This window comes from Pelodiscus sinensis, chromosome 4 (assembly GCF_052426305.1).
Source record: "Pelodiscus sinensis isolate ZL-2025 chromosome 4, ASM5242630v1, whole genome shotgun sequence".
Lineage (NCBI taxonomy): Eukaryota > Metazoa > Chordata > Testudines > Trionychidae > Pelodiscus > Pelodiscus sinensis.
Window position 1 is genome coordinate 87,522,187 of NC_143055.1, and position 21,248 is coordinate 87,543,434.

General features: G+C 36.8%; 1 long non-coding RNA gene across 1 annotated transcript in view; it reads right to left on the bottom strand.

Annotated features, from left to right (window-relative positions):
• Positions 1 to 15,511, bottom strand: part of LOC142829430 (uncharacterized) — a 50,617-nt gene extending 35,106 nt beyond the window's left edge. The window contains exon 1 of the long non-coding RNA XR_012903834.2: positions 15,376 to 15,511. This is a non-coding gene — a long non-coding RNA (uncharacterized LOC142829430). The remainder of the gene's footprint in view (positions 1 to 15,375) is intronic.
• Positions 15,512 to 21,248: the final 5,737 nt, after the last annotated feature.

The following is a 21,248-nucleotide window of genomic DNA, read 5'->3' on the forward strand; positions in this document are numbered from 1 at the left end:
TAACACTATACCAAAGATTTTATGCAAATTTTTACAATTCCTCTTAATGACCATCCTTTGACAATTTCACTCTCTGTGTTCCTTGACAGCTAAATTAATAAAGCAAGCATTCTTACCAGAAAACAGAGCCTCATTGCAAACTAGCAGATAGCAACAACTCTGTATCAAGATTACTAAAAAACATCTATTTATTTTTGCTACTGAAAAATATTTAGCTGAATTTTTATTTCCGTTACGTTGACATTAAAAATACCCATGAAAAAAGATTTAAATAGTAATATGTCCATGATTTTTCTTTAAATTAGTGAACAAACTTAATTCTATTCAGATTCAAATATTACTCTACAGTATCAGAAACCCAAATATAATGTTCAGGGCTAATGTATGAGAACCAACATATTATGTTGACCAGTTAAAAGAGCAGAGAAATGCAGAGGGTAAATAAAAATGTATATTTGGAATGTACATTGAATTTTAGTTTTGCTTTTAATTTTAGTAGTCTAAAACAGTTGCAGCAATGAAACTGGGTGGGTTGCTTAATATATAGGACCAAATCTTTAGCTACTTTTAATTAATATTGTTCCATTTTTCTCTCGAGCCATAGCTTGCATTACTTACTCCTGTGAGCACTCACATCATATCAGTGGAGTTATTTGCCTTAGTAAGGGCTGAAAGAATAGGACCATTACTTCGAGTTACAGAAATGATCTGCTTTTGTAACAGAACATCAGAAGCTGACTCTTTCTCTCTCTGTGTTTATAAGCCATTCATCACCAAACTAAGACCTCAGTGTTGCTGTGCTGATTTATAGTAAGAATCTCCCACATAATTTTGATCTTGCCCGTTCCCCTTTAATTTTTTTCTTTTTTTTCCTTCTTCATTTATATTCAACATTTTCTCCATTTATAGTCACATTAAGACACTCTCAACAGTGCAGCCAGGCTGAATAATAACATAGTACTTCTTCAGCATTCTGGAAGAACTCTGCATCATTTTGTGCCTCGCTCTGCACCTGAAGCATATCATTATATTCAGCAATACCATACGGTCTGTTGTGCACTAAGCATTCAGTTTTCAACTGTGAATGTCAATTGGAAATAAATACTTGTAAATGGTAAGCAGCACAGGAAAAGACACAAGAATTCAGACACACTTTTGTTTTGAATTACATAGTTCTATATATTAAATGTGCATGTTGCATCTCTATAGCTAAAAAGAGTATGTGCTGGATGCTGGAAAAAAGGCTTTTAAAAATGGGTATTTATAGGGATAATGGAAACTCTAGTTACAATGAGATGAGCTATTTCTTGTCTCTTATGTGTAATAACAGAATTAGCCACACTATTTTTTGGATTCATAGGCCAGGCCACTAGCTCACTAAAATCAAGTGAAAAAACGATCTACTTGGATCTGATTGTTTGAAAGCAGTAAGACACGTGAGATAGAGTATGGGGTGACTACTGTGCCTCCAGCTGTCTGGGGCTGGAACATTTGCTCTTTATTGGAAAAATGCTAGATGCTCCATTTAACAGGGACTTTACTCTGGAGAATGACAAGAGTCCTTCCTAGGAAATTAAGGAGACACTAGGAGAAGTTCCATTAAATTATGTGAAACATATACATATTATCATTTACCTACCCAGATATTACAGCGATGGGTTTTACTCTGTCATGTGGACAAAAAACAGAACTCAGGTAAATAAAAAATTCCTTTAAAATGTTTACATGTGTTGCGCTAGGTTACAATTTATCATTCCCTCCATTTGGTTTAAGGAGTGTCCTGTATTTTATGTACATAAAATCTCTCTCAGTCTGAGTGGTGAAATGAAAGTAAGTAAGCTGTGCAAAATGGGAACAGTCTGATAACACTGCCATTTTGTATTTAGGGATTCTCTCAGTGAAAATTATTCAATGTATGCTGGAGCTCTTCAGATCTGAGAGAGTCTCTGGGTATACAAGTTTGAATATAGTCTCAAATTGGAACCCAACATTCTCTGAGGTCTACCTTGAAGTTGACTCCTTTAATATGCTAATGACAATATCAGCAATGGTTAGAACATTCTGGAGATTAAAGGGCTGGGTGATTCAGAGGTCGAAAAACAATACCAGTAACTGTGTCAAAGCTAGAAGGATCAACTATTTCTACAAAATAGAAAGTGGCATGCCACCAAAACAGGGATTCAGGTATCAGGAAAACGAAACATTGAGATTGTCTTAGGACAAATAATTTGAACAGAAGAGAGTGATGCTAAAATTAGCAGCCAGGCAGGAAGAGCAGCATTGTCTGTCTTATTTTCATTCCCTTCCTACTCTAAACCATGCAGATGAACCACTTGAGGGACACTTGTTCCTACTGCCTGCTACTAACTATTCCTTAAAGAAATGAAATATTTGGGGCTTATTCAGACAAAATTAAATATCTGAACTCTTTGAGGTACCATGTACTGGGAGTTTATTTCAGAATTTTTACAATTGCATGTTTCTGATGAAAATGTTAATAGGAGAAAATACCTTATATGACTTAATGTATGTCTTTCACCCTGCCAAGAAAAATTTAGTCTGTATTTTGGTTTTTGAATATTTAATTTTAGAGGAGATGGGGCTAAAACAAAACCGAAACTTTATAGGAAGAGAGGGAATAGCCAGAATACAAATCAAAATTACTGGCTCCTACCTCTGTAATGTATTGACTTAAATACAATATCTGAATACTGAAGGTTTCAAGATCCATCTTAGAATTCTATGGGTCAGATAAGACTTCACTTTTCTTGAAGGGGATTTGGAAAAAGTGTAATAATGAACTGGCTTTGCCCAATATTTTGCATAGAAATTGAGACAAATACTGCTCTTGTATATTTGAATGATAACAATCAAATGTAAAAGTTTGGTGACTGCCAGGTTTGTTGAATAAAAATATTAACTCAGTTCAGGACATAAAACATATTTGGAACATCACATTCAAATGAAATTCAAGATATTATTATTGTTTATGATTCACCCTGAAGTTCCAGTTGTCAGGAGTTCATTTATAGCACAGGATATTTCTAGGGAGTTCCATGTAAATTCTGCTCAATAAGGACCCAGTCTCACAAATATCACCAAACACAGTGCTTGGTGATATTTGAGATCTTACTGACTTCATTGAAAACAATCATATAAATTAAATTATTCAAATGCATGGGTGTTTTCTGAATTCTTACTGTTGAGTAGGTCGGACAACTACTAGCATTCTGAAACAAAGCCAAAGAGTAATCTCCAGGACAAAATTAATTATTTTAAGTGCTGTCGGTCTCCTTAGCTGTGTGAACAAAATGCAGATGACACAGTTCTTGTGACCCAGAGAGCAACTCTGCCTCATAGCCTAGTAACTTTGTGTCTCTGTATTAATGTTGTTAATGTTGTGTGGCAATATTTCACTGAAGTGAGTTACCATCAAGAGACTTCAAGGAGGAAGAAATAACAATTATGACACAAAATATTGGCAGGCCAGTAGTAACAGTCACTTTAATCCTTTTTTTTTTTTACAGCCCATCCTAAGCAGTTATGCTAGGGTGATCTACAGGGAAGCTTGTGCTCAGGAAGGGAGGGAATGCATCCTAGTAGTACATCGAGTGGCTCTGAAGTTTTCCAGCCCTGAGACTCTGAGACTTTATTATTCTACCTCTGTGTGTATGCACAAAAGGTATGACTACATTGCATTCCTCTTTCGAGAGAGGAATTCAAATGTAGCTGAGCGAAATTGCAAATGAAGCGTGGATTTCCCGTGCTTCATTTGCATAATCGCGTCCGGGCACTATTTCGAAATACCTTATTTCGAAAAAAGAAAGGCTGTCTAGACACGATTATTTCGAAAGAAAACCCTTCTTTCGAAATTACCCTAACTCCTTATAAAATGAGGTTTAAGGGTAATTTTGAAAGAAGGGTTTTCTTTCGAAATAACCGTGTCTAGACAGCCTTTCTTTTTTTGAAATAGTGCCCAGATGCGATTATGCAAATGAAGCATGTAAAATTCAAATCCACGCTTCATTTGCAATTTTGCTCAGCTGCGTTTGCATTCCTCTCTCAAAAGAGGAATGAAGTGTAGACATACCCAAAGAGATTAGAAGTATCTAGATAGCATCAGAACTTCCACCCACACACTTGCTTAATTCTCATAGACTCATAGTCTCATAGACTTTAAGGTCAGAAGGGACCGTTATGATCATCTAGTCCGACCCCCTGCACAGTGCAGGCCACAGAATCTCACCCACCCCTCCTAGAATAATCCTCTCACCTATATCTCAGATATTGAAGCCTTCAAATACTTTGAAGACCCCAAGATGCAGAGAATCCTCCAGCTGTGATCTGTACCCCATTCTACAGAGGAAGGCGAAAAACCTCCAGGGCCTGTGCCAATCTACCCTAAAGGAAAATTCCTTCCCGACCCCAAATATGGCGATCAGCTAAACCCTGAGCATGTGGGCAAGACTCATCAGCCAGACGCCCAGAAAGTTCTCTATAGTAACTCCTATCATCCCTCCATTGACCTAGTTCCCACTGATAATGAATGGTCAATTAGTTAACAAGATCATGTTATCTCATCAAACCATCCCCTTCATAAACCCATCTAGTTAAATCTTGAAACCAGATCGATCTTTTGCCCCCACTACTTCCCTTGGAAGGCTGTTCCAGAACCTCACTCCTCTAGTGGTTAGAAACCTTCGTCTAATCTCAAGTCTAAATTTCCTACTAGCCAGCTTATATCCATTTGTTCTTGTGTCCACATTGGTATTAAGCTTAAATAATTCCTCTCCCTCCCTGGTATTTATTCCTCTAATATATTTAAAGAGTGCAATCATGTCCCTCCTCATCCTTCTTTTGTTAAGGTAAACAAGCCAAGCTCCTTGAGTCTCCTTTCATAAGACAGGTTTTCCATTCCTGGGATCATCCTAGTGGCCTTTCTTTGTACCTGTTCCAGTTTGAATTCATCCTTCTTAAACATGGGAGACCAGAACTGCACACAGTATTCCAAATGGGGTCTTACCAATGCCTTGTATAATGGAACTAGCACCTCCTTATCCCTACTGGAAATACCTCGCCTAATACATCCCAAGATCATATTAGCCTTTTTCATGGCCATGTCACAATGACGGCTCATAGTCATTCTACAATCAACCAGGACTCTGAGGTCCTTCTCCTCCTCCGTTACTTCCAACTGATGTGTTCCCAGCTTATAACTAAAATTCTTGTTTTTAATCCCTAGATGCATAACCTTACACTTCTCACTATTAAATTTCATCCTATTGTTATCACTCCAATTTACAAGACCATCCAGATCTTCCTGTATGATATCCCAATCCTTTTCTGAATTGGCAATAGCTCCCAACTTTGTGTCATCCGCAAATTTTATCAGGACACTTCCACTTTTGGTGCCAAGGTCAGCGATAAAAAGATTAAATAAAATTGGCCCCAAAACTGATCCCTGAGGAACTTGGCACTCCCATAATAGGGGATTGTGATAGAGCCAAAATCCATGCCATGCAGATTGTGCATATTGCTACATGACTCTACATCCTGTTTCTCCTTGGGAAGCCATATTTGGTCACTTCCAGTACCAAGGGATAGTCTATAATCATAGCTATATTCTCTGATAGGCCACGAGTCCAGAGAACCAGCAGTGAATAAAATGGAAGTAAAATCAAATAGTCCATCATCATCAGAAAAAAAAACTAAATGCAGAAAGAGGAATATAAATATAGAAGGTAAGATTGGGAGAGATAAAAGAGAATTTAAATAAGTTTTCAGTATGTGTGTATGCTTATGCACACATTCATACAGAGGATTTTGGGGCAAGGTATCTGATGTGGAACAGAGAATCAGTGAAAAGCAGGTTAAAAATGGAAAAATGTTAATACTAAATGGGAAGAAAAAAAGCCAGATTCCGCAGGAAAAACTGTACAACTTCAACACTAGATCTTGCCACAATACAATCTGACTAACAGAAATCCCCTTAGGAGTAGAAGGCACCCATACAGAAGAAATATTGAAAACACTATATGCATAATATCCAAGATGAATTTATAAAATATATTCCTATCACTGAAAGAGCACACCATATGCTTATGTGGTGTCATCCCCTCTGGAGTATTTCTTATATCATATTTTGCATTGGCTGAAAATTAGAGAACAAAATAAAATCCTGCATATTTCCTGGACAACCTAAAGTCATCAATACAAAATTGTCAAAAGAGGTCCCTTACTTTTACCATGAAGTCCTGAGATGTATCTCACAAGCAGATTCAGAGAGTCAATGTCAACTCCTGTCACAATAATCTTATTCCAGTCCCATATCTCCAGAGCTTTCCAGATCATCTGCCATAATGACTTCCTCAGGCATACATCCATGGAAGGCTATGGATGATGTTAAAGAAGCAACATTCCCCCTCCTTCACACACATGGATTGTGCCTATCATTTGTGGCCCTGATTAACTCTTTAACTGTGCAAACTTTAAGGAACAGTAACACAATTATCTGAATTGGGGGTTTCAAATATATAGTCTGATAAAGTCCCCAAGCACAAAATTCATCCCCCAGTGTAGCTTCACTGATATCTCTGCAGTTATGTTAGGTATGAATATGGACCCTTGTGTTTTGCATCTCTTAGTATGTTTCATGTATATATCTGGTTTTTATACATACGGTCCTTTCATATGACAGATAGATTCAAAATTTGGCATGAAGGTGTTAGAACATAGGGCTTGCAGCTTAGCCTAGGACCAGCTAGTTCTACCTCCTTACTGAGTGGCAGAAGAATAGCAGATAATAGCTGGCTTTCAGTAGATGAATATGTTTGGCCAGACCACCCAATTGGTTGGAGGAATCAGCAGGCCCACTCTTCAGCCCAGAGGTAGCACTAGGCCAGTAATAGCATTTGTCCTTGATTTTAACCACTGTACATACCTGTTCCCACCCTGTTCCAGTCTTGACCCCAGACTTCCCTCATTCTAGGTAACTCAACTCTGACCCTTAGCTACAGTTCCTGACCCTTGGTTCCTATCCCTGGCTACTGATCTTTTGGTCCAACCACTAGGAATGGCCACCCATCTCCAGGGACCTAACCACGGGTTTTGTTGATATTCACCTAACAACATTCAAAGGAACAGATGAATAACCCATGTGCAGAAAAATAGAAATACTGATATTTAAAAGCCTTGCTATAGTAGTGGGAAGTGCACTGACCCTAGAGGTTTGTAATAATTTTAGTGAAAAAAACCCAACCCTGAGTACCAGTATATCAATTTCAATTATAATGTTTTCTAGTAAAGGCCCACTAAATCAACCACTTATGGCATCCCTGTTGATCCCAGTACTCCATTTGGGTCATAGGGAATAATGGAAATTAATGGGAGGAATTTTCCTGTTGACCTCCTGCAGTGGGAACGCTGCAGAAATTTGACTTAAGACATGCAACTCCAGCTGTGAGACTAGCATTCTTTAAGTCAACTTTCTCTGGTAGTTTAGACCTGACCTCAGTGTAGCAGATCTAACATCCCTTTCATTGTTAAACCTCTTAGAGTACTGTTGTACTCATAGGGAATGTCTACACTAGGTAATTATTTCTAAATAACGTATTTGAAAATAATAACTCCCGAAATAACTATTATTATTTGTTATTTTGAAATAAGGGGAGTTATTTCAAAATAACTCCTTAATGTGGACTAGGGCTCAGTGAGGTACACAGTGAAAGGCTGTCTTCTGAACTGATGAACTTAGGAGTTGATAGAGCAAATGAACACTTCCCTGTTCCCCTTCTAGTTCTCCCATGTTGGATCAACCCATATTCTAACTTTAAACATGATATTGGACACACACTTTTAATAACTGTTGCAATAATGTACTGTGAAAAGAATTTTAAAAACAAGTACACAAATAAAGTTTATCCTTTGATGGTAACTGTCATCTGAGCTGCCTTAGCTCTCCTTTTTTCAACCTCCTACTGCTTATGTCAGCAAAATATGTATCCTAGAAATCTGAGGTATATTGTGGAAAGACTCATTTAACTTTGTGTATTGCTCTGACATTGAACTTTAGCAGCTATGTGATACATTGCTGTAGCCCAATCTTGAAGATGTTTTCCCATGCACTATTGACCATAATAGCAGCTATGCACACTGAACAACTAGGACCAAGAAATTGTGCCTGATCTACATCCATGTAGAGATCCACCATGAAGGAGCAAAGTTCATGAAAATGGCAGATTTTCATTCAAAAGGTAAATTATAAATCTATTTAATTTGCAGATCAAATTCTTACCCAGGGTACATTCATGGGTATGTTTATCTAAAGGTAAAACTTTCAAAATGTACAGAAATAAATCACCCTTTAAGAACATATCTGGAAGCTTTTCATTGCTTCTCCTCCTGGTTATAATGTGGCTTCCTATTTCTATTAAAGTTTCCCAGCATCAGTCTGGTGTCCAAAAGAACACTCATATCTCTTATGCAGCTCTCAGAGTATTTCAACCATCAGCACTCATCTTTTATAGATAGATAGATAGATAGATAGATAGATAGATAGATAGATAGATAGATAGATAGATAGATAGATAGATAGATAGATAGATAGATAGATAGATAGATAGATTTCAGGATATCCCTTTACTGTCACCCTCCAACAAGTCACTTATGATTCCATTAAATAATTATCTTTTTATGTTTCAAGCTTTCTGAAGAGCTCCATAGGCCATTTTTTGGAAAATGAATAGTAGGACCAAAGCACTGATGTGACTTGGGTGCCAAAGTCTTCAGCACCCTCCTCAAAAGTCAAGACTATAACATACTGTATAGCAATAGTCTGCTATGCCACCTGCAAGTTCACATTAGCTTCTTACTATTATTTTCAATAAGTGAAAGTCACGGTTGGGCCACCATACAAATCATATTTATGCAAGCATAATAAGCCTCATTGCAAGTTATTTCTCAGATTTTCATGGTCTACTTATCTTGGAAGGTATGCAACAAAAAAACAAACAAACAACAGCAATGATTATAATAATTAAACAAAAACTAGCACTCTTCCAGCAATGAAGCAACAAATAAAAAACCCAATGATTTCCAGTATTGGCATGTATTATGCTCAGTGCTGTGCTGTGAAAGTTCAGATGGGGAAGCACTTTTTGCCATGTAGAAACTGAAAATCATATAGGAAGATAAAATTTGATTAACATGTGCTTTCCCAGAAGCATTTGCCAGGAGTCACTGCATTGCTATAGTGAAAAAGGGGCATCATTTGTGGCACTAGCACCAGGTGGGCATAGACTCAGATTTGAAAATGTGTTCCATTTTGCTGTTTAACAATCCAAAAGTGATCTTAGTTTAAACATTATGTTTAAAACATTTCTCCCCAAAGAATTGCACGGAATATAGCCAGACAATGCTTTTAAAAATCTTTCATAGAACCATAGAAATGTGAAACTGTAAAGGGACTTGGAGAGGTTATCTAGTCTATCCCTGCAACCCTGAGGACCAAAAATAGCTAGATCCTACCTGACAAGTGTTTGTCTAACTTGCTCTTAAACATCCGCAATGGTGGGAGATTCTTCAGTAACTTGTTTCAATATTAATCTATCTTTATAATTAGATTTTTGAAACATCTACACAAAAACTCTTGCTGCAAAACAAACTTATTCTTTCTAGTCCTATCTTCAGATGAGATGCAGAACAAGTGATTATTGTCTTCTCTTTCTGATTGCCTTAACATATTTAAAGACTGTTGTTTGGTTCCTCTTCAGTATTCTTCTCTCAAGATCATGTATATGCTTTTATATTAAAAAAAAAATCTTGACGATAAGATGTTTGTGTCCTCTGGACTTTCTCCAATTTGTTTACTTCTTTGGTAAAGTGTGGTGCCCAAAATGAAGACAATACTCCAATGTATTGCAATCACTTTAAATTTTAATCTTGTCCTCCAAAATCCTTGCAACCTCTCCCCGCTTACAGTTTTGTGCAAACTTTATATGTACATTCTCCATTCCATTATCTAAGTCATTAATTAAATTCTAAATAGTGTTGGAGACAAAACTGATTCCTTCATGTCCCCATAAGATGTGCCCTCCAATTTTGATGGTAAACTTACACACCCACTTCATAGTAGTTTGATCTAGACCACATTTTGCTAGTTTGCTTATGAGCATGTCACGGGGGACTGCCAAAAGTTGTATTGAAATCAAGATGTATGCAGTTTTCTCCAGTCTACTAGACTAATCATCCTGATCAAAAGGGAAATTAGGTTTGTTTGGCATGATTTGTTCTTGACAAATACATGTTTCCTATTATTTATCATTCTAGAATCTTCTAGGTATTTACAAGTTAATGGTTTAATAATTTGTTTCAGTATTTTCCCAGGTATATAAATTAGGCTGATTTATCTATAATTCCCCAGATCCTCTTTGTTCCCCTTTTAAAACATAACACTATGTTTATCCTTCTCCAGTCCTCTGAGACCTCACCCATCCTCTGAACTCTTGAAGATATAAAATATAAAGGTACATTGGGGATTTCCGGGCTATTCTACTGCGAAAAAGAGGTGCTAGCACACTCTGCAATTATTTATCAGGGTTTTTTAAAATCAGGTTCACATTATATTTAGCTAAAACTGACTCTCAACTCAGAGATTGCAATCAAGCATTAGGGAATTGTAACTGTCCTGTATTTCCAAAATTGTTAAATGGTAGGTACTCCCTGTAGGATTATGAAGTGATCTTGCTAAGGGAGTTAAAATGTGGACATGGAAAACAAATCAATTATCCTCTCCACAAAACCTTCCATGTGTAAGATCTAAAATAATGAGAAAATACACTTTTACGGGATATCAACAAGAAACATGAGTTTCTTCATGAGAAAAAGAACATTAAAGTTTAATTTCACATATTTCATTTTTGTGTACATTTGCAATTCCATTCTATGCAAATTGCTGATTGTTTTACAGTCACTAATGTGGCATCTACGTATCTGAAATAAATTTTTCACTCACTTTTTGTCAGTTTTGCCTTTTTAAACTAAACTATATAAAGATGATCAGAGGCCATCAAGTTGTACATCAACTAATTCCAGTATCTTGGCTCAGACAGTGGCCAGTGCCAGAGCTTCAGTGTTTCAAACTGTGTATATAGCTTGGGATTACTTTCTTTGAGGTGCATTACTTTACACTTATCAATGATGAATTTCATCTGTTATTTTATTAATCAGTTTTGTGAGATCCCCTGTGAGTCTTTGTTGTCGGCTTTGGAGTTACGAAATTATTCAAGTTACTTATTGCCTGCAGACTTTACTACTCACTGTACTTTTTTCAGATCATTAATAATCATGTTGAACAGTACAGTTCCCAGTACAGAACCTTGGAGAACTCTACTCTAACTTCTACATTGTGAAAACGATCCATTTATTCTTATTCTCTGTTTTCTATTTTTTAAACAGTTACTAATCCATGAGAGGACCTTCCTATGATTACTTTGCTTTCTGAAGGATCCTGGACAAGAGATCTTGTCAAGTTCTTTCTGAACATTCAAATATGATATAGCAATTGATTCACCTTATACCACATGCTTGCTGACATCCTTTAAGAATTGTAATAGATTGGTGAAGCCTCTTCCCCAACAAACTGTGTTTACATATTTGAAAGAGGTTCTTTACTATAGTTTCTACCATGCTTGGTACTGAAATTAGCTGAGCAAACACCTGCAAGTGCTGGGACCTGCCACTTTCCACCCAAGTCCCCATGTGAATAATTCCAAACAACCTTTTCTCCCTCTCTCTGCCCAACCCTACAGCTGCTGAATTGTGGGGTATTTTAAGGAGTGGGAGCTCTAAGAGGTGGGGCGCTGACACTGGGGGGCCCTGGGACATTTCGGTGGGAAGCTGGCACTGGGGGGGGATGGCTCTGGAGGTGGGGCTAGCAGTGGGAAGGGCCTATGGGGGCAGACACTGGGGGGTTTGGGTGATGAGGCTAATATTAGGGATTGGAGGCTGTCACTGGAGGGTATATTGGGAGGGTTGGGTGCAGTGGGGCTCTGGAAACAGAAGGCTGGCACTGGCAGGGCCTGGTGGGGGCTCTAAGCCTTAAGGGGAAGGGGGCTGGAAAATCTGTTTGTGGCAGCTCTGGGGGCCAGGGCTTTTGGTAGATGGGAAACATTTTATTTGCATATTCATTGTTTGTATAATGAATATGCAAATAAAATGTTACCAGTCCACCAAAAGCTTGTGAATGGGTTTTCCAGTCTGTGGTATAAAAATGGTTGGGAACCACTGTTCTAATCACTGGATCATCCTTTTCTCCCATAAGAATGCTCCCATTAGTAGTCCAAACTTGGAAAACAGCTATAAAAAAGTACAAACAAGAGGGGATTTTCTGAAATTTAAAAGTCTTGTGCCACTCCCTGTAAACGTAAGCTTATATCTCCTACAACTTATATCAGCTATGTAACATTTCCCCCTTCCCCCAAAAAACCTACTTTTACCAGCCATCAAAGTTAATAAATTTGTAGTTTCTCTGTCCTGAAATAGTGATAAGTTGTGACAGTTCTACTGAAAAGTACCTGTAGTAGAGTATGAGTAAGCCTTTTGTATCTTTCCAAGGCTATTTGCAGGCTCCAGACTCACTAATTCCAACACATGTACTTTGAAGAGGTCAAAAACTTAAGTCATTTTGCTTCTGAGACAAATAATAGAGCAATAAAAACTCCAATGTAAGATAAAGTGATAATGATTGAATAGCATTACCAGTTACTCTCATATGTGAAAGGTTAGTTATCACCAGGATCTTTGAAGCCTCTGTCATATTCCATTGATCCTGTATTATTGCTGTCTCCCATCCTCATATTCATTACTATCCCTATTGCAGTAATATTAAAATATATTGAAATGCTGCCTTACCGTAATGATTTCTTGTTTAACATTGAGTCGTTCCATGATTTAAAAAAAAAATCAAAATGCTGTATATCATACCACCACCATCCACGTAGGAAAATAACATGAGATATGTTACCAAAAAAGAGTCCAAAATATGTTGAACCTGACCAAAAAATCAGCTCAGAGTGATGGCAGGCTGGGGGTAGGGGAGGCAGAAATATATTTTAAACAAAGATACAATTACCCTCTTTTTCCTGTTAAATGAGCTTTTTAAGGGGAAAGATTTACTAAGCCTAGACTTTTGAAAGTAAGGAGTTAGATGTTAGAGCCTAACATTATGCTAAGTATTGAGGCACGTGTAAAGTTCCAAGTTTCCACTGACATCAAAGAGTCATTTTAAGAATCAGGCAGAGAGGATGGCATTAAGACTCTATATCAGGCCCCACTTTAGCCTAGGGTTATAACCTGTCATAATATTTATAAATCAGTAAAACAGTTAAGATGAACTAATAATTAAAAGTTATAAAGAGTTTATAAAAATATGGAATGTCCAATAGCACTGTTATTATCTTACTTGCTGGTACACATTGGCATATTCCTTTGTTGATGGTGTTTAGTATGCACTATGCAGTAAAACAGATAACAAATGGACAACATCTTTTTATTGTACTTGCCAATTTGTTAACTATAATCTTCTTGAAAAGCAGCCAATAATATGTCATTGTATTCTTTTTGTTAAGTTATAAACCCCTTTTATTTGTTCATTAATACTTTGAAAGAAACTGAACAGTGTGATTATTCGTTCTTCTAATTTAGTCACATCCGCTCATAATTTGAAGTTACAATGTGTACTTATTTTAGGATGCCTTTAAAATTCCAGTCAGTTACAATTTATACACAGACACTCAGTGAAAGTGGCTGAAGTTTCAGGAAAAGACTTGAGTTTGGATCTCCTAATGAGTCATATGTATAATTTGCTTACAAAAGATTGAAATACCAATCGCAGTCAATGCCTCTCATTCTTGCTCTTTAGCTATGAATTCAAGAAACAAGATTAGAATATTTTTTCATGAAACTAATTTGATTTAATTTAGCTTCTATCTAGAACATATTACTATTTTATCCCATGGCATATAGCTTGCAGTCACTATTCTATTAAAATAATAAAAAACTGTTTCCAAATATGTTTTATATAATGTTCATTTTAAGATTTTTAAACTTTTATTGTACTCTCCTTGATTTTCAAACACAATTTTATTTCATACTACATTAATTTCTATTACACACTTCTGTACTTTATCATTAACACACCATCATTATTTCAATAAACGAAACTAAATGTAGTGTTAGCTGTTTGGCTCTCTGCTTCAATAATCTCACCAGACAGCTGTAGGACAATCAAATAAATGACTGCAACATGCCATTGTTTTAATTATACTCATTGATTCAATGGTGTTTAAATCCTTGTGGTTTTTTTTTCTTGAGTGATAATGTATTTATGTCTATAAATTGATTAATGGATTGCAATCTTTATCATGCAACAGCGGAATCTACAGCTGGTTAAGTAATGTGTTTCTTGTACAAATTATCTAAATTATACATGCCAAACACATCACATTCCCCATTTAACAGAAAAGAACTAGCTTGCCAGGAAATCTTTTTATCATTAGCTGTTCTCAAGTGTGGTACAGCTGTTAGTGTCTCCACAAGCCACTTCAAACAAGTAACACCACAAATGCAGCTCAGAATTATACATAGGCAATGTGCTCCAAAATATACCATTACCCTTAAAATACTGTATGGCTTTTCTACATTAGTCCATTTAGCACAGACCTTAATTTTCACTCTTTTCTTAACTGCCTGCATAATCCTCACTTTTATTTAGAACAATTTGGTTTACAATACATCTTAAAAGATAGGTGTACTTGATTAAAGTATTTTTGTTACCTCCTTATTTGCCTTTGAGTCACCGTTTATTTCAATAGGATTGCTCTTATGTGAAACCGCTTGCAGATGTGAGTGAGTCACAATCTGGCCCTGAGTGAGATCATTACTTTCTTGTCCCTAAAATGCTGCATCAAATCTGAGGGTGTGTCTAGACTACAGGGTTTTGTCTACAAAAGTGGACTTTTGTCAACAAAACTATACCTGCATCTACACTGCCGCTGAGTTTGTTGACAAAACATCGACAGAACTCAGCAGTTTTGTCAACAGCTGTAAACCTCATTCTATGAGGAATAACGCCTTTTGTTGACAGAGTTCTGTCGACAGAAGGTGTTATTGCATCTACATTGTCCTTTGCGTCTACGCTGTCATGTCAACAAAGTGGCTTGTTTTGTCGACAGAACTGGATGTAGTCTAGACGCTCTTTGTTGACAGAAGCTTTGTTGACAGTATCTGTCGACAAAACTTCTGTCGACAAAAGTATGTAGTCTAGACGTACCCTGAGACACTAACCCATAATAAGGGGTGGTGTATAGTTTCACTGACCTCAAGTGTGCACCCTCTTCTGCTCCTCATTGGTGTCAGTCTTGATCCATCAGCATATATGGGAGATGGACTATATAGCTCATGTTGGGTGCCATCTGCCTCTTGGGAGAATAGAGGCGAAGTAGTCCCTGTTCTCCTTGAGCATAGAGAATTGACTGTGATGTGCATGGGTCCAACTATTTGTAGTCAGAAAAATGTCTTACTAATTACTCAGCATTATTCTTTCACATTTTGTATTCAGCTTCTGGTATTCACACCAATGTGCGTCAAGCAAAAAAAAAAATCACAATCTTATTCTAATTTTCCATTTGGAATGCTGGAGTTGTTTACTTGCCTGGTCCTGGAATTAAGTCTTGACTAAAGTAGTACATTAACTTCATGAACTTGTGAAATAGATTGACTAATTTAAATATTAATGTAGTGAGAGCTTGTAGGAGTTAATTGCAGAAGAACTTTGTACGTGCAACTTTAGGGGTGGTGAGGCCTGAGTTCTTTCCCGCCTTTCCCTATGTCTGATGAGCCAGAAACAAATCTTTGGGAACATACGCCATTTAAGATAAGCATTGTTGCCAGTATAGGAAGAACAAGTATAAGATAAGGGTAAAGGGCAAGAACGTATAAACAATTCTGTTTACCCTAACATACTGATCACGTAAACAAGGCCAAAGAACAAGTAGAACTAGATCAGAACCAGGTCGATAACTAACAGCTAAGCTCTACATCAGCACGTAATGAGTAACCCCTGGAAATTTCCAAACTGCAAAACAAGACAAGAGAACTGTATTTAAGGCTGCACTAAAGCACAGCAATTTGGACCTCACCGATGGGCTTTGGGTACCAGTGCCTCAGAAGCTGAGGCAACCTCCCACTTTGTCTGCAGCCTACCAGGGTTCCAGGCTAGTAGGAAGGGACATAAGATATGCCACTTATTCGTTATATTGTTCTTCCAGTTATGGGGCACAGCTGCTAGCTGTCAGAAAATAAACTACTTGTGTCTGACAGATACCTGTGTGGCGTCCTTTGTACCTTGAGAACCCAGTGTCAGACCTGAGACTTACTCTTGACTGCAACAGAGCTACATTCAGTGTGTGGAGGAATCAAAAGGAAAAAAATCAGAGAAAGGAAAGGTTTGATTGTTCTATTTGAGCATGAATCTGTAATAGTAGAATTGTGGGAGCACATGAAGACTTTCTCTAAGGCCGTGTCCAGACTCAGGGGTTTTTCGGGAAAAGGCTACTTTTCCCGAAAAAACTTCCCCTGTGTCCAGACTCAAGCCGCGTTCTTTCGAAATTATTTCAAAGAACGCGGCTTTTCTTTCGATGGCGGTAAACCTCATTTCACGAGGAAGAACGCCTTCCTTCGAAAGCTCCTCTTTCGAAAGAAGGCGTTCTTCAATGTAAAGAGGCCATCTTCGAAAGAGAGCATCCAGACTCGCTGGGTGCTCTCTTTCGAAAAAAGCGGATTTCTCTTTCGAAAGATCTGCAGTCTAGACGCGATCTTTCGAAAGAGGCTCTTTCGAAAGATGCTTTCGAAAGAGCCTCTTTCGAAAGAAGCCTGCAGTCTAGACATAGCCTAAGTGAGCAGTTGAACATCATAAAATAGATGCAAAGCTGCCATAATAAGGCACCTAGGTATTTCCACCTAGTGGAGAGATGGGATCAGCACATACCAGCTGTGGCTCTAACCAGAGTGCACTCTGGCTGATCCCCACCAGCAAAATTTAAGATACTTTAAAGCTGTTTTAATTCACCCTGAGAGTCATCATACTGCCTGCCCTTAGGACTGTAGATTCTGCAACAGAGCTCAGCACTACATACAAATCTGAGCCAGTTAGATGTTTTGAGGAATTTCACTGGTTTGGGTACCAAACAGAATAGAGCTAATTTGGGCAAACCCTTTACCCCTTGTCCCCAGCAATTAGTATATTCACCAAAGAGTGCATTTTAGGTCACCAAAGCTATTCATCATTTGGGCTGAATTTGGCAAATGCTTTCAGCTACAAATACTTATACATTTTTAAAAAAAAGTTGTATATCAATATAACTATTTTGACACTTTTGGTTCTGTTACATTTCATTAGTCATTTTAAAATGACATTCAAAATGTTTCATTTGATCAGAAGAACCCTTCTCTTTCCAAGAAAATATTTTTTAGCTAAAAGCTAACCATGTTTAGCAGATCAGCCCCTGACTTCCCGAAATCAATTACTCATTCTGCTATACAGAGAAATCAAGTGGCCAAGAATAGTTAATCTGATGCACTTACTGCTGTCAAAAACACAAGGAAAATGAGATAAAATGGGGAGGGACTAGAAGAAAATGTACCACTTTCTTATAGTTCCTTTTAGAAAGCAGAAACAGGAAAGTAGACACAGTCTCCTAGGAGCAAAACTCTGGAGGAGAAAGTAATGAGCATAATATTCATATCCTAGTCATCATATAAAATAGTTTAAGGAAGAGAGCAGATATACTGTAGTTGGTCTTTGAAAACAGTACATCTGGGTGTAGTTCATTATCAAGAACACAAGCTGCTCCAGGTCAACACTTCTACAGAATACAGATAAGTGAAGCATTGATCAGTAATGTGTGTCAGGTGACACAAGGGTAAAAAAACCTTATTAGAGAAGAAACAAGTTACAGTTATCTTTGTGACCACCTATTCAATTATCAAATTTGCACCACCTACCTCCCTTCCCTGGGCAATAATGCTCTTTGTTATTGTTGTTTACGAATGGAGTTTCATTTAAAAAGTTATTTTGGAAATGTATGTTTTCAAATTTTATTGCAAACAAATGTCGAAACAAACGCTCTTGTGGAAAAACTTATTTTTGGAAAAGGGTATTTTCCAATCAATCTTTTCCTAGTTGTACCCATGAGAAAATACACACTTATCTCAATAATTAATTTATTTCCTTTAGTAAAGTCTAGGAAGGTTTAAAGAACAGTTAAATGGAGGTATAAGTTCATTATTTACAAGTTTTACATTTCACTTTTTAAAAGGAAATCTAATGCTTAATAGTGATAAATACTGAATATCTCTTTCTAAGACAAAGTAATACTTTCACTCTTAAAATTCACACTCTCTCAAACTTCTTAACACTTTCTCTCTTCTCAAGTGAGAGAAATTAACACTAACATTTTCCAGTATGAAATGTCAGAAAGTAGGAGTTGAGAGAGAACCTGGTAAAAGTGGCAAAAGTTGGGGGTGGAGGAGAATTAAAAAAAACTGAAGAAAGTAAGTTTCCCCATTTCTTTTTAATGTATATAATATTTTCCTCCACCATAGGAAAATATCAAATGGGGATTTTCTCTGAAAATGTGAGGGTGAAAATGTCCCAGTTTCTGCCAGCTCCAGTTAGCATGGTTTAACTATACTTACATGCAGATTTATTTAGTGTGCTGTGTTTGAAATCAATCATGAAGTTAATACTCAGGACAAAATGTATGTTCACAAGGCAAACCTGAGCAGCCAACTAGCTTTCCAAAGTGTCATCCAACACTACCCCATTTAAAGAGGCAGATTGGCTTGTCAATGGGCCATGATTAGATTCTTGGAGATTTCCTAGCAGCCAAGCAGCACAGTTGATAGGGCTGTTTTTTGGCTAGACTGCCAAGAAAAAATATAAGTAATAAGATAGTTTTCTCATATTCCTGGAGTAAATGATACATCTAATTACCGTCAGGCTACTTCTTGTTCATACAATTTTACATTTCAGTTAGTTAAATATACTGTTGCACTATTTTTGCTAGTTTTAGGGCTTATGTTCTCAAAGCACACTCACTTCCTTTGCAAAGTAAAGCAAAAGGTATCCATTTCAACTTGAACTTCGATAGTCACAAAATAATTTATATGTGTAATATTATTCTCAAAACAAGTAGGGGGTACAGAATCTGTCTTTCCATCTCTTGAATCCTTCCAAAATATTTTTCAGTCCCTGTCCTTGGATATTTTATAACCTGCAAATATAAATGTGGGGATATCATGTAGTGATTCTTGACTGGCTGTTGAACATTCATTTCAAATTCTTTTTCTAGTATTTTTACTGAATATGCACTGGGTTTTCCAGCTTTCAATCTTCAGAAAAATAGTCTTTAGCTCAGTTACATTATTCAAACTTTTAAATACAGAATGGAAACAGCTCAAATGAGAGTCATTTTTATGCTAGCAAAACTACATTACATGCAGCAATACAAAAATGCTTAGATGGCTGATCTATTTGGCAGTCTCACTAAACCAAAATAACTTCTCAGTAATATTATCTGCTTTATTAAAACCAAGTTCCCAGAGTCTTTAAAATTAACTTGATTAAACAAAATTATTTTTGTCCAGTGTGAAAGCAAACCTAATAATCAAAATTCTACTTTTGAAATATGAATTTGAAGGCTTGTTGATGGAAGTGTCTCACCTCTGCCATCTTCAGTGGAGGTGCACTTTCTTTTACCAACAGTGAGTATTTCCCAGTAATTTTAAATCCTTTCAAACATCTGCAATCCTTTTTCAGGATATTATCTCCAGTTATGAAACCATTGTTGCCATACTACCTGATTGTTCTTTTAATGGGTAATGTTTCCTGCTTTATGTTTTTGAAAGGTAAAATTCACATTTATTCTTATAATGTCAGATCTAATCATAATGTATAACTCCCTCACTATCATATTTTCAGCTGTTCAAGTACGGTTCACTGCTGAGTTTTGGCAATAATCCTCAATGCCACGGGTGGTCTACTGTATTTTTGTTTCCTCTTGAAACTGTGTTTAATTTGTGTGGTTTTAATGTAGCAATGTATTCTGAGAACTTGTTTTGTCCCCTAAAGGCTCACTATAAACTCAGAAAATATGTATTGTATTTGTACATCAACACAGCGTGAAAAAATATCTCAAAAAGTTATGAGCCAATGTTTATTCCCTCACTGTAGGTTTTATACTGAATTCCAGAGTGCAATTACTAGAGTGTTCCGGCATGACTTAAAAATGAAAAACTTTGGAGGGTTTCTGAACATTTATTTTTCAACAGTTGAACAGTAGATCAATGAAAAGTTAGTTGTAGGGTTTTTTTTTTTTTTTTTTTTTTTTTTTTAAGATTAAGAGCTGTAACATAAACCATGCAGGAATACTGGTTGCTAAAATTTTCTCTTTCCCTTGAATTGTCTGTGGTATTCTGTTTTGGGGTTGCTTGTTTATTATTTTATTCATCTATAAATGCTTGACAAAAAATCCTAACCAGAAACTTAGGGTCACTGCAACCTAAATAAGATATAGCAAGATATAGAGAAAGTGTGGGGCTTTCATTATATTTCTCTATAAAGAGAGAGATGCACTAGATCTAAATTCATGATCAGCTGGATCTATTACACAAGGACACATATATAAAAAGGGAGAGAAGAATAAGCCTTTCCTTTCATTACAACTCACAATACAATGAATATTGAATAATGAATGCCTAGAAAATACACTATTATAAAGATATTACAAATATCTATATGTTTGGCTTTACTGTGGGAATAATTAAGGACAGGATTCTGCTTTAACATTGTTACAAGCTTGGAGTAAAATACACTGAAGTCAATGGAGAAGATCCTTCAGCCGTTTTGCATCACGTTGATGACATGAAGTTGCTAAGAAGCTAATTTAAGGAGCCACACAAGGATCCTCCAACATCTTGTGTGCTAAGAGCAATTGTAGCCAGCACAAGCAATATGGCCAGAGGAAAAGGAGTATGAGTAGGCATTCCTGTGCCCTAATAATCCCTAGCTGCTTGTTATAATGGTTTGTTGGAGAGACCAGGAATCACACAACTGCTTCCTGCCCCTGCCAATTTGCATTAAAGTTCCTCAGACAGACCCAAGAACTGATCTAATGGAGCTACATCAGTTT